This window comes from Vulpes lagopus, chromosome X (genome assembly GCF_018345385.1).
Source record: "Vulpes lagopus strain Blue_001 chromosome X, ASM1834538v1, whole genome shotgun sequence".
Taxonomy (NCBI): domain Eukaryota; kingdom Metazoa; phylum Chordata; class Mammalia; order Carnivora; family Canidae; genus Vulpes; species Vulpes lagopus.
Genome location: NC_054848.1, coordinates 68,664,362 through 68,677,421, shown reverse-complemented (window position 1 = coordinate 68,677,421; position 13,060 = coordinate 68,664,362).

The following is a 13,060-nucleotide window of genomic DNA, read 5'->3' as shown; positions in this document are numbered from 1 at the left end:
TAAACTTCTCACTCTTAGTATTAGCTCAAGTCATGATCTCATGGGTGATGGAATACAGCCCCATACCAACCTCTGTGCTCAGTGGAGAGTCTGCTTAAGATTCTTTCTGTCTCTGAGCTCTTCTCCCCACTTCTCACTTGCCTCTCTCACTCTCTCAAATAAATAATTAAAAAAAAAAAGAAAATTATTCACCATGACCAAGTAGGATTTATCCCTGGGACACAAGGCTGGTTCAACACTCGTAAAACAATCAATGTGATTCATCATATCAGCAAGAGAAAAACTAAGAACCATATGATCCTCTCATTAGATGCAGAGAAAGCATTTGACAAAATAGAGCATCCATTCCTGATCAAAACTCTTCAGAGTGTAGGGATACAGGGAACATTTCTCAACATCTTAAAAGCCATCTACGAAAAGCCCACAGCAAATATCATTCCCAATGGGGAAGTACTGGGAGCCTTTCCCCTAAGATCAGGAACAAGACAGGGATTTCCACTCTCACCACTGCTATTCAACATAGTATTGAAGTCCTAGCCTCTGCAATCAGACAACAAAAAGACATTAAACACATTCAAATTGGCAAAGAAGAAGTCAAACTCTCCCTCTTGGCAGATGACATGATACTGTCCATAGAAAACCCAAAAGCTTCCACCCCAAGATTGCTAGAACTCATACAGCAATTTGGTAACGTGGCAGGATACAAAATCAATGCCCAGAAATCAATGGCATTTCTATACACTAACAATGAGACTGAAAAAAGAGAAATTAAGGAGTCAATCCCATTTACAATTGTACCCTAAAGCATAAGATACCTAGGGATAAACCTAACCAAAGAGGTTAAGGATCTATACCCTAAAAACTATAGAACACTTGTGAAAGAAATTGAGGAAGACACAAAGAGATGGAAAAATATTCCATGCTCATGGATTGGCAGAATTAAAATTGTGAAAATGTCAATGTTACCCAGGACAATTTACACGTTTAATGCAATCCCTATCAAAATACCAAGGACTTTCTTCAGAGAGTTAGAACAAATTATTTTAAGATTTGTGTGGAATCAGAAAAGACCCCGAATAGTCAGGGGAATTTTAAAAAAGAAAACCATAGCCGGGGGCACCACAATGCCAGATTTCAGGTTGTACTACAAAGCTGTGGTTATCAAGACAGTGTGGTATTGGCACAAAAACAGACACATAGATCAATGGAACAGAATAGAGAACCAAGAAATGAACCCTCAACTTTATGGCCAACTAATATTCCACAAAGCAGGAAAGACTATCCATTGGAAGAAAGACAGTCTCTTCAATAAATGGTGCTGGGAAAGTTGGACATCCACATGCAGAAGAATGAAACTTGACCACTCTCTTGCACCATACACAAAGATCAACTCAAAATGGATGAAAGATCTAAATGTGAGACAAGATTCCATCAAATTCCTAGAGGAGAACACAGGCAACACCCGTTTTGAACTCAGCCACAGTAACTTCTTGCAAGATACATCCACGAAGGCAAAAGAAACAAAAGCAAAAATGAACTATTGGGATTTCATCAAGATAAGAAGCTTTTGCACAGCAAAGGATACAGTCAACAAAACTAAAAGACTACCTACAGAATGGGAGAAGATATTTGCAAATGATGTATCAGAGAAAGGGCTAGTTTCCAAGATCTATAAAGAACTTATTAAACTCAACATCAAAGAAACAACCAATCCAATCATGAAATGGGCAAAAAACATGAAGAGAAATCTCACAGAGGAAGACATAGACATGGCCAACATGCACATGAGAAAATTCTCTGCATCACTTGCCATCAGGGAAATACAAATCAAAACCACAATGAGATACCACCTCACACCAGTGAGAATGGGGAAAATTAACCAGGCAGGAAACAACAAATGTTGGAGAGGATGCGGAGAAAAGGGAACCCTCTTACACTGTTGGTGGGAATGTGAACTGGTGCAGCCACTCTGGAAAACTGTGTGGAGGTTCCTCAAAGAGTTAAAAATAGACCTGCCCTACGACCCAGCAATTGCACTGCTGGGGATTTACCCCAAAGATTCAGATGCAATGAAAAGGCGGACACCTGCACCCCGATGTTTGTAGCAGCAATGGCCACAATAGCCAAACTGTGGAAGGAGCCTTGGTGTCCATCAAAAGATGAATGGATAAAGAAGACATGGTTTATGTATACAATGGAATATTACTCAGCCATTAGAAACGACAAATACCCACCATTTGCTTCAATGTGGATGGAACTGGAGGGTATTATGCTGAGTGAAGTAAGTTAATCGGAGAAGGACAAACAGTGTATGTTCTCATTCATTTGGGGAATATAAATAATAGTGAATGGGAATAGAAGGGAAGGTAGAAGAAATGTGTGGGAAATATCAGAAAGGGAGACAGAACATAAAGACTCCTAACTCTGGGAAACGAACTAGGGGTGATGGAAGGGGAGGAGGCTGGGGGTTGGAGGTGAATGGGTGATGGGCACTGAGGGGGGCACTTGAAAGGATGAGCACTGGGTGTTATTCTGTATGTTGGTAAATTGAACACCAATAAAAAATGAATTTATTAAAAAATAAATTAAAAAAATTTGTATGGAACCAGAAAAGACCTCAAATACCCAAGGGAATGCTGAAAATGTAAACCAAACTTGAGGCATCTCATTTTCAGACTTCAAGCTATTTTGCAAAGGTGTAATCATCAAGACTGATGGTACTGGCATAAAAACAGACATATAGATCCATGAACAGAATAGAGAACCCAGAAATGCAGCCTCAACTGTACGGTCAACTAATTTTTAGCAAAACAGGAGAGAATATCCAGTGGGAAAGAACACTTCTCCTCAACAAATGGTGTCTGGAAAATTGGACAGCTACATGCAGAAGAATTAACCTGGACCACTTTCTTACGCCATACACAAAGATATATTCAAAATGGATGAAATAACTAATTGTGAGAAAGGAATTAATCAAAATCCTAGAGGAGAAAGCAGGCAACAACCTCTTTGACCTTGGCCACAGCAACATCTTTCTAGACATATCTCCAAAGGCAAGGGAAACTAAAGTAAAAATGATCTATTGGGATTTCATCAGGATAAAAAGCTTTTGTGCAGTAAAGGAAGCTGTCAGCAAAACTTAAAGACAATCTATAGGATGGGAGAAGACATTTGCAAATGTCTTATCAGATAAAGGGCTAGTAGGAAAACCTATAAAGAACTTATCAAACTCAACACCCTCCCCCCAAAATCCAGTTAACAAATGGGCAGAAGACATGAACGGATATTTCTCTAAAGAATTCATGCAAAAAGGGTGCTTGGGTGACTCAGGCGGTTAAGCATCTTTCTTCAGCTCAGGTCATGATCCCAGGGCCGTGGGATTGATCTTATGTTGGCCTCCATGCTCAGTGGGGAGCCTCCTTCTCCGTCTCCTTCTGCTGCTCCTCCTGTTTGTGCTCTCTTTCTCTGTGTCAAATATATAAATACAATCTTTTTTAAAAGAGAATTCATACAAATTTCCAATGGCCACACAAAAATATGCTAAACATCTCTCAGTTTCAGGGAAATGCAAATCAAACCCATAATGCGATACTACTTCATACCAGTCAGAATGGCTAAAATTAATAAGTCAGGAAATAGGAGATGTTGGCCAGGATGCAGAGAAAGGAGAATACTCTTACACTGTTGGTGGGAATGTAAAGTGGTACAATCATTCTGAAAAGCATTATGGTGGTTCCTCCAAAAGTTAAAAATAGAACTATCCTATGACACACAATTATACTACTAGATATTTATTCACAGGACACAAACATTGTGATTCAAAGAAGCACCTGACCTCCAATGTTTATAGCACAATGTCCATAATAGCCACAATATGGGAAGAAATCCATAAACAGATGAGTCGTAAAGAATATGTGGTAGGTGTGTGTATATATATATGTACATATATACTATACGTATGTATACATATGCACATATGTATACTATATGTAGACATATAAATATATATGTATACTATATTTAAGTATATACATATATACATACACCTACCACCTCTATGTATATACACATATGTATATGCATGCATATACATATATGTGTGTGCATACATTATAAATATATGTATATATACATACTACATATGTATGTATATATTTACACATGTGTATGCATACATAATGGAATACTACTGAGTCATCAAAAAGAGTGAAGTCTTGCCATTGACAATAACTTGAATGGAACTAGATGGTATGCTAAGCAAAATATATCAATCAGAGAAAGAAGAATAGTATATAATTTCACTCATATGTGGTATTTAAAAAACAGTACAGATGAACATAGGGGAAGGGAAGAAAAAATAAAGTAAGTTGAAACAGAGAGAGAGGCAAAACATAAGAGACTCTTAACTCCAAGAAAGAAACTGAAGGGTGCTGGAGGGGAGGGGGGATGAGGTAACTGGGTGATGGGCATTAAGGAGGGCACTTGATCTAATGAGCACTGGGTATTATATGCAACCAATGAATCTCAAAATTCTATCCCTCAATCTAATAATAATATATAACTAAATTGAATTTAAATAAAAAATTTTAAAATAAGTCTCCATTGCATTCAAATCATTTTTGCTTTTAGTTTAGATATGCTTTGCCAGACAAATGTGAAAATCTAGGCTATTATTAGCCTAAAAGTAACATATGTAACACACACACACATCTATTTAGCTAACTATTGAGAAGTATCTAGATAGATAGATAGTTACAGATATAGAGATAGATAAAGATATATCTGAAATTAATTTGGCCATGTCAAGTCATCTAATTTGGGAATTTGGTGTATCTTTTAGAAATCATTACAGTGTCCTTGGGGAAATGACCCCATCCCTTAGCCTGCCACTTTCCAGATGTCCTTTGTCATGTTCACTGTTACTCTTTGGTCTCCAGAAAATACTGTCTTGGAATGCTTTTAGACTATAAGATCTAGGTTGTTTTGTTTTGTTTTTATAAATTTTTTTTTAAATTTTTATTTACTTATGATAGTCACAGAGAGAGAGAGAGAGAGAGAGAGGCAGAGACACAGGCGGAGGGAGACGCAGGCTCCATGCACCAGGAGCCTGATTGTGGGATTCGATCCCGGGTCTCCAGGATCGCGCCCTGGGCCAAAGGCAGGCGCCAAACCGCTGCGCCACCCAGGGATCCCGGTTGTTTTGTTTTGTATTTTGTTTACATACACTTTGTATTTCCCTGAAAAATAAATAACATTTTCATTCTGTTTACCTGGAAAAAGTATTTTGTTTCCCTTTAATTATGAATTATTTCAGTCTTTTATTGACACATTGTTTGACATGAAATAACTTATAAAAACTATAGATTCAATCTATTTAGTATTCTTATGTATAGTGAAATTATATGATAAAATAAACTTAACCAAAAGCACATTAAGCTATAAAAGAAAATGACTGCTTTCTCTTTACTGTGCTGATGAGAATAAGCTGCACTAAATATTAACTTAAACATGGTTGGTTAGTGGTTGGTATAATGTGTCCCAGGTGAAGTTGAATTTCTGGTGTTTTGTATTAAAATGTCAACAGTGATCTTGAAATAGCAGTAATATTCTCTGTCAGAAAAAGTATTAATAATACAATACTGTAAGAACTCAATTTATAATGAATATATGAAAATATTAAATATTTTACTTAAAAACTATTTTAGGATATTGTTATGTATCATGCAAAGGGGTATTATATATTAAAGTGTATGTGCTAGTCAGATAATGACACTCATTTTAAAAAGTTCTATAAGAAATTTCTTAAATCCTCAAATATACTGCAAAAAAAAAAAACACATCGGGATCCCTGGGTGGTGCAGCGGTTTGGCGCCTGCCTTTGGCCCAGGGCGCATCCTGGAGACCCGGGATCGAATCCCACGTCGGGCTCCCGGTGCATGGAGCCTGCTTCTCCCTCTGCCTGTGTCTCTGCCTCTCTCTTTCTCTCTCTCTCTCTGTGACTATCATAAATTAAAAAAAAAAAAACACATCAAGGATTTCTGAGGTGTAGTTCATATTTAAACAGATTACTTGGTAACAGCCACTTGCATAATGGGTGAAAAGTAAAAGATCAAGGATTCACAGTTCACACTCATTAGTAAGAGCTATATAACCTTGGCTTTTTCCATATTTTGTAAGTGTATCAGAGTACTCACATATATCATCAGTCTATACAGATTTATCTCTTAAATGCCCAGCATTACCTTGAAATCCATTTCCTACATCCTTCTCTTGCTATCATTACCTTTAATTCACCCCCAATATCACTTTTTAGCTGGCTACCTCTTACTCATAGTTTTCCTGTAAACTTTCCTGTCTGACAAAACTTTTATCTAGCAGTACTATAATACAGCCATGGGAAGGATGAAAACTTTATTCAGCTATTATGTGTTTATAAATTTCAAGGTAATATTTTTAATACACTATTACCTTGAACTGAGAGAGTATCATAAAGCAATATTACCTCAATACTTCATTCAATAAAATCAAAATATGGAAAATTTTAGATATGGTTGTTATTTGAATCAATGTGAATGGGCATATTACTATTCTTACTTAATACCTAGAATTGAAATCAAATCTGTCAAAATTATCATAGAATCTTTCAAATATTTCTGAATTGTAAGATTGGGAAAATAATCTAAATAGGCTATATTAATCAGGAATTGTATAAACATATTTAAAGTGTTTTTGGAAGGTTTTATATCATTCACAGTCACATATGCATATTTTCAATAGGACTGATCGACCTCATTGGCAAATATGTTACTGATCATTGCATGCCTTTTCGGGGTCTACTGGTCTCATATTGGCATGTGACCTGTACTTACATCATCACAATAAAATTATGGCATTATCTTAATAAAATTCATAAAAAGACCAACCAATCCATTTTTTCCAATGAAATTTTGGACTTTATATAGAGGCTTTGCCACAGACACAAATAAAATTTACTTAATCTAAATGAAAGCCAGTAAGAATTTAAAAAGTAATTCTCAAAAAAAAAAGTAATTCTCAAATTTGGCTATGAATTTGAAATATTTAGAGAGCTTAAAAAGCTACCAATGTCTGGGTCCCATCCCAGAGATGCTGATGTAATTGGTCTGGGATGCATACTGGGTAATGCACATTTTCAAAGGTCCCTAGGTAATTCTAACATTCAACCAGAGTTGAAATACTCTACAAAAACTTGAGAATCACTATGCAGTGAACCACATTAACTGACAAGTATAAGGAAACAGGAAATGTGACTGGATATTTGTCATCTACTTGTTTTCATGAAACCCAACAAAAGCCAGAAAACTTACCTGCTAGGAATTTTTGTTTACTAAATTTCTCGGTTTCTGCCATGAATTATGATTTTTTTCTTATTGCAGGTGGCTTATTTATCTGGTTTTCTAATGGAATTTCCTGTTTTCAATAGCATTGCAATTTTTATGGTTAATCCAAAACATAGTACTTTAAATTAATTTACACCCAGACAACTTTGCACAGGCATTACAGAAATGCTATCTTATCATCAATAAAAACGGTACACAATTTGCCCCAGAAATACATAACAAATAATTCCTACCAATCACTTTTACCACAGAATATGCAACAGATATCTCAGAGACAGTTCCATTAATACTAGAGATTTACAGCACTGCATTCACAACTGCTTACTATGGAAAAGACTGAAGGTCAGTATTTGAGATTTACTATGCTACATATCTTGCTTTCATGAAAATAAGGATGTCAGTATGTCATGTTAGCAAAGAGATGCACTATTTGAAGCATTATGTACCTCAAGGAAAAAAATCCAACTCTTAAATCAATGTTTAAAGTGTTTTTGGATAACAATAGCTCTCGTTCATAAATAACAAAACAAGCTGTTAAAGGGTATCAAATAAATACTTTAGGCCAAGATGAGTCAGATATAATGGGAAGGGAGATCCAATTTGAACAAAATAAAAATAACTTATATGACTGACATAAGCCAAAAGAAGACTAAAATGTAGGTCTTCAAAACTTGAAGATAAGAATTCACTGTATTTTTTTTTAAAATTTTTATTTATTTATGATAGTCACAGAGAGAGAGAGGCAGAGACACAGGCAGAGGGAGAAGCAGGCTCCATGCACCGAGAGCCCGATGTGGGATTCGATCCCGGGTCTCCAGGATCGCGCCCTGGGCCAAAGGCAGGCGCCAAACCGCTGCGCCACCCAGGGATCCCCGAATTCACTGTATTTTAAAGAAGGGTGAATTTATTGATGTTCTTACCTGAATAAGCCTGATTGAAAACCTAAATACAGGGGCAGCCTGGGTGGCTCAGTGGTTTAGTGCCACCTTCAGCCCAGGGTATGATCCTGGAGACCCAGGATTGAGTCCCACGTCACGCTCCCTGCATGGAGCCTGATTCTCCCTCTTCCTGTCTCTCTCTCTCTCTCTCTGCCTCTCATGAATTAATAAATAAAAATCTTTAAAAAGATTAAAAAGAAAACCTAAATACATGTAAGTGGTTAGCTGTACTCAAGACAAATATTCTATAATAGGTTATTGTAAAAAAATAAATAAATTCAATATAATTGAATTTTTGGTCTGTATATCTATTATTATTTTTACATAATGGAGTCCTTGAGAAAGCCTCTCTCATTCTTTTAGGTATTTTAGTCAGCAAGCAGAGTCTGATACATATAACAATTCCATATATGAAATTATTATGGAATAGATGACAATTTTTCATTAAATATTTACTAGGTTTCAAGTTATATATTAGGCATAGGCTAAAGCAACTTATAAGATATTTTGAATGATTAATTCTCCAATCTCAAAATTAGTATGCAAGTATGCCAAAGATAATTAATCTAACCAAATGGTCACAAGATATGAGACGTTAAAATCTCAACTCTCATTTTTAAATATCTGATTCAGCATAAATCTCTATTGGAGATTGTGTGTATTCAGAAGAAAACATCTTAACTTTCTAATATAGATGTTTTTTGATAGAAAAGATATGGTAATAATAAGAAAATGCAATGGGAAAAGACAGACTCTTCAGCAAATGATGTTGGGAAAACTGCACAGTGACATGCAAAAAATAAAGCTGGACTACTTTTTTTTAAAAGATTTTATTTATTTATTCATGATAGACACACACACACACACAGTGAGGCAGAGACACAGGCAGAGGGAGAAGCAGGCTCCATGCAGGGAGCCCGACATGGGACTTGATCTCGGGACCCCAGGATCATGCCCTGGGCCGAAGGCAGGCACTTAAACTGCTGAGCCACTCAGGCTGCCCTGGACTACTTCTTAAACTGTACACAAGATTAAACTCAAAATGTATTAAAGACGTAAATATGAGACCTGAAACCATAAAATTCCTAGAAGTAAGCAGGTAGTAATCTTTTTAAATCAGTCGTAGAAACATTTTTGTCTAGATATGTTTCTTAAGGCAAGGGAAACAAAAGCAATATTATATTATTCAGATTACATCAAAATAAAAAGCTTTTGCACAGCAAAAGAAAACATCAACAATGAAGAAAGAAAAACCATTAAATGGGAGAAGATATTTGCAAAGGATATATGTAATAAAGGGTTAATACACAAAATACATAGAGAATTTATACAAATCAACACCACAAAAAAAAAAAAACACAATTTAAAAATGGCAGAAGACATAAACACATTTTTCTGAAGACATAGAGATGGACAACAGGCACATGAAGAGATGTTCAACATCACTAAATTTCAGAGAAATGCAAATGAAAACCACAATGAAATATCACCTCACACAGTCAGAATGGTAAAATGAACAACACAAGAATCAACAGGTATTGGCAAGGATATAGAGAAAAAGGAAACTTTGTGCCCTGTTGGTGGGAGTAGAAACTGGCGTGGGATTATACGGAACTATTGAATCACTATATTGTATAACTGAAACTAATATACCACTGTATGGTAACTACATTGGAATTAATTACACTAAATTAACCTAAAGAAAGAACGGTGTCTGGATGGCTCAGTCAGTTAAGTATCTGCCTTTGGGTCAGGTCATGATCCCAGGGTCCTGGGATTGAGTCCCACATCAGGCTGCCCCACTCAATGGGCAGCCTACTTTTCCCTCTCCTACTGCTCCTCCCCATTGCTTGTTCTTTCTCTTTCTCTCTCTAATCAATAAAATCTTTTTTTAAAAAATAAAGAAGATAAAGAAAAAACAAACAAAAAATTAAAAATAGAATTTACTATATGATTCAGTAATTATACTACTATTTACCCAAAGAAAATGAAAACATTAGTTCAAAAAGATATATGTACCCTTATGTTAATTGCAGCATTGTTTACAATACTCAATAGTTGAAAGCAACACAAGTGTCTATCCTTAGACTAATGGATAAAAAGATGTGGTATATATATATATGTACAATGGAATATTAGCCATAAAAAAGAATAAAATCTTGCCATTTGAAACAATATAGATGGATCTGGAGGGTATAATGCTAATTGAAATAGGTCAGTCCAAGGAAAACAAATACAATAGAATTTCACTAATATGTGGAATTTAAGAATCAAAGCAACTAAACGAAAAAAAAGAAAAAAAAAGAAAAAAAGAGAAACAAAACAAAAGACACTTACATAAATAGAACAAATTGGTGGCTGCCTAAAGGGAGATGGGTGAAGGTATGGGTAAAACAGGTGAAAGGGATTAAAAGAACACTTATTGTAATGAACAGAGTAATGTATAGAATTGTTGAATCACCATATTATACATATGAAATGAATATAATACTGTATGTTAGTTATAGTGGATTTAAAAAAATAATGAACATATATTTTTAAAATAGATGACTTGCATTGCCTGGCTGACTTAGTAGGTACAACATGCAACTTTTGATCTCAGAGTTGTGAATTCTGGCCCCACTTTGGGTGTGGAGCCCACTTTAAAACAAAAACAAACAACTCCTCCCCCAAAAAACCAGATGACCCTAGGTCACTATTATTTATGATTTCACTTATATTGCACTCTTACATCCAGATATTTTGTCATAGAAATAAGACAATAGGGATCCCTGGGTGGCGCAGCGGTTTGGCGCCTGCCTTTGGCCCAGGGCGCGATCCTGGAGACCCGGGATCGAATCCCACATCAGGCTCCCGGCGCATGGAGCCTGCTTCTCCCTCTGCCTGTGTCTCTGCCTCTCTCTTTCTCTCTGTATGACTATCATAAATAAATAAAATTTAAAAAAAAAAAGAAATAAGACAATACTGTCACTTATTGCCAAACTTTATCCACCTCCATGGTTCCAATTTATGTACACCATTTCTCTAGACATTAATGTATGCTTGTTCCAGGCCTCAAATCATAATGCTTATGGGACATAACATGTAATAGATTGTCATTAAGATAATTAAGAAGTTTTTGATGTTTGAAAAACTCAGTGAAAATCTAATGTGTTATTATGCAGCTTTGAATACTAGAATACTAGTTAAAAAAAAAAAACAACAACCCTGGTATCACTGCAAAAGAACATAGTGACTATGTTATAACTCTGACTTGTATACTCAGTAGATACTGAAAAAGACTGTTCTATACTGGTGGAAAAAGAGCAACAGATCATGGAATAGCTAAACTTTAGTTCAGCTATGAAAAAAAAAGATTTCATGGATGAATATGGTTTGTTAATCTAGTAGTTCAAAAGAGAAAGGTTAGCAGTTACCTCTATATCAATGATAATAACAAACTTTATAAGGAAGTATTATCTAACAAATTCCTTAGGAAATTTTCCCCTGATAATTACTTTCAGAAATCAATGATAAGAATTAAGAAGATGAAAGCAAAATGTTTTCTTTCAGAATTGAATTGTAGAGGTGCCTGGGTGGCTCAGTCGGTTAAGCGTCTGCCTTTGGCTCAGGTCATGATACTGGGCCCCCACAGAGGGCTCTCTATTCAGTGTGGAGCCAATTTCTCCCTCTGCCCTTCCCCCTACTTATGTACATCCTCTCTCACTCTCAAATAAATTTTAAAATCTATAAAAAAGAATTGTAATAATTACAATTTTTTGGTTGAGATCAGAGATATAAATTCTAATCAGAGCTCTATAGCTTGGAGTATCAATTTCATTGTATCAATTGTTGAGTTAGTCATAGACAGTACCAGTCAGAGCTTCTAAATTATGTAATAGCTCAAGTGGAATTAAGGGAACTGAAGCCAAAAAAAAAAAAAAAAAAAAAAAAAAAGGGAACTGAAGCAATAACTTTCAACAGTTCCTAGAGAAAAAAAAAAAAAAAGAAAGGAATGGAATGGAAAACTACTCAATCTGTGAAAATGCAAAGAGTACATATACAAAAAGTTGATTTTATAACTATACCTAGCACTATTATAGAGTTAAAGACCTAGAAATAGTGGATTTAATACACAAAAGAGTGCTTTTCAAATAAAAACTGTAAACGGATTTCTTCTTTTAACTGCTTCAAATCAAATATACTTCAAAACCTTTTAAAATGTTGAATTATTTTTGTCACTGTCGTTTTGTTTTGCACACATTCAGAATAGGGCATAGAGTTGAAAAGAATATGTATGATTTCATTTCAGAATATCCTCAATACTATGCTACACACAGAGTGAAAACATTTGTCCCTCAGAGATATAATGGGTGAATTTAGATGCTACAAGGTGAATCAATGGTAAGTATGAAGATTTAGAACATTTTCATGACAGGATTCGTTTTTATTAAAGGATAAAAAAATATGCAGTGTGATCACTTAGCTCTCCCCTTCTTTTTCTGCATATATGCAGAAAAAAATAACTTTAAGAAATAAGAAGTTGGAATTAGACAGTTCAGTCAATAAAGACCTTACAAAATTCCTTGAAAAAATATTCAGAACATCAGAGTTTCCTTTTTTAAAAGATTTTATTTATTCATTCATGAGAGAAACACAGAGAGAGGCAGAAACATAGGCAGAGGAAGAAGCAAGCTCCCTTCGGGAAGGCTGATGTGGGACACAATCCCAGGACCCCAGGATCTTGACCTGAGTCAAAGGCAG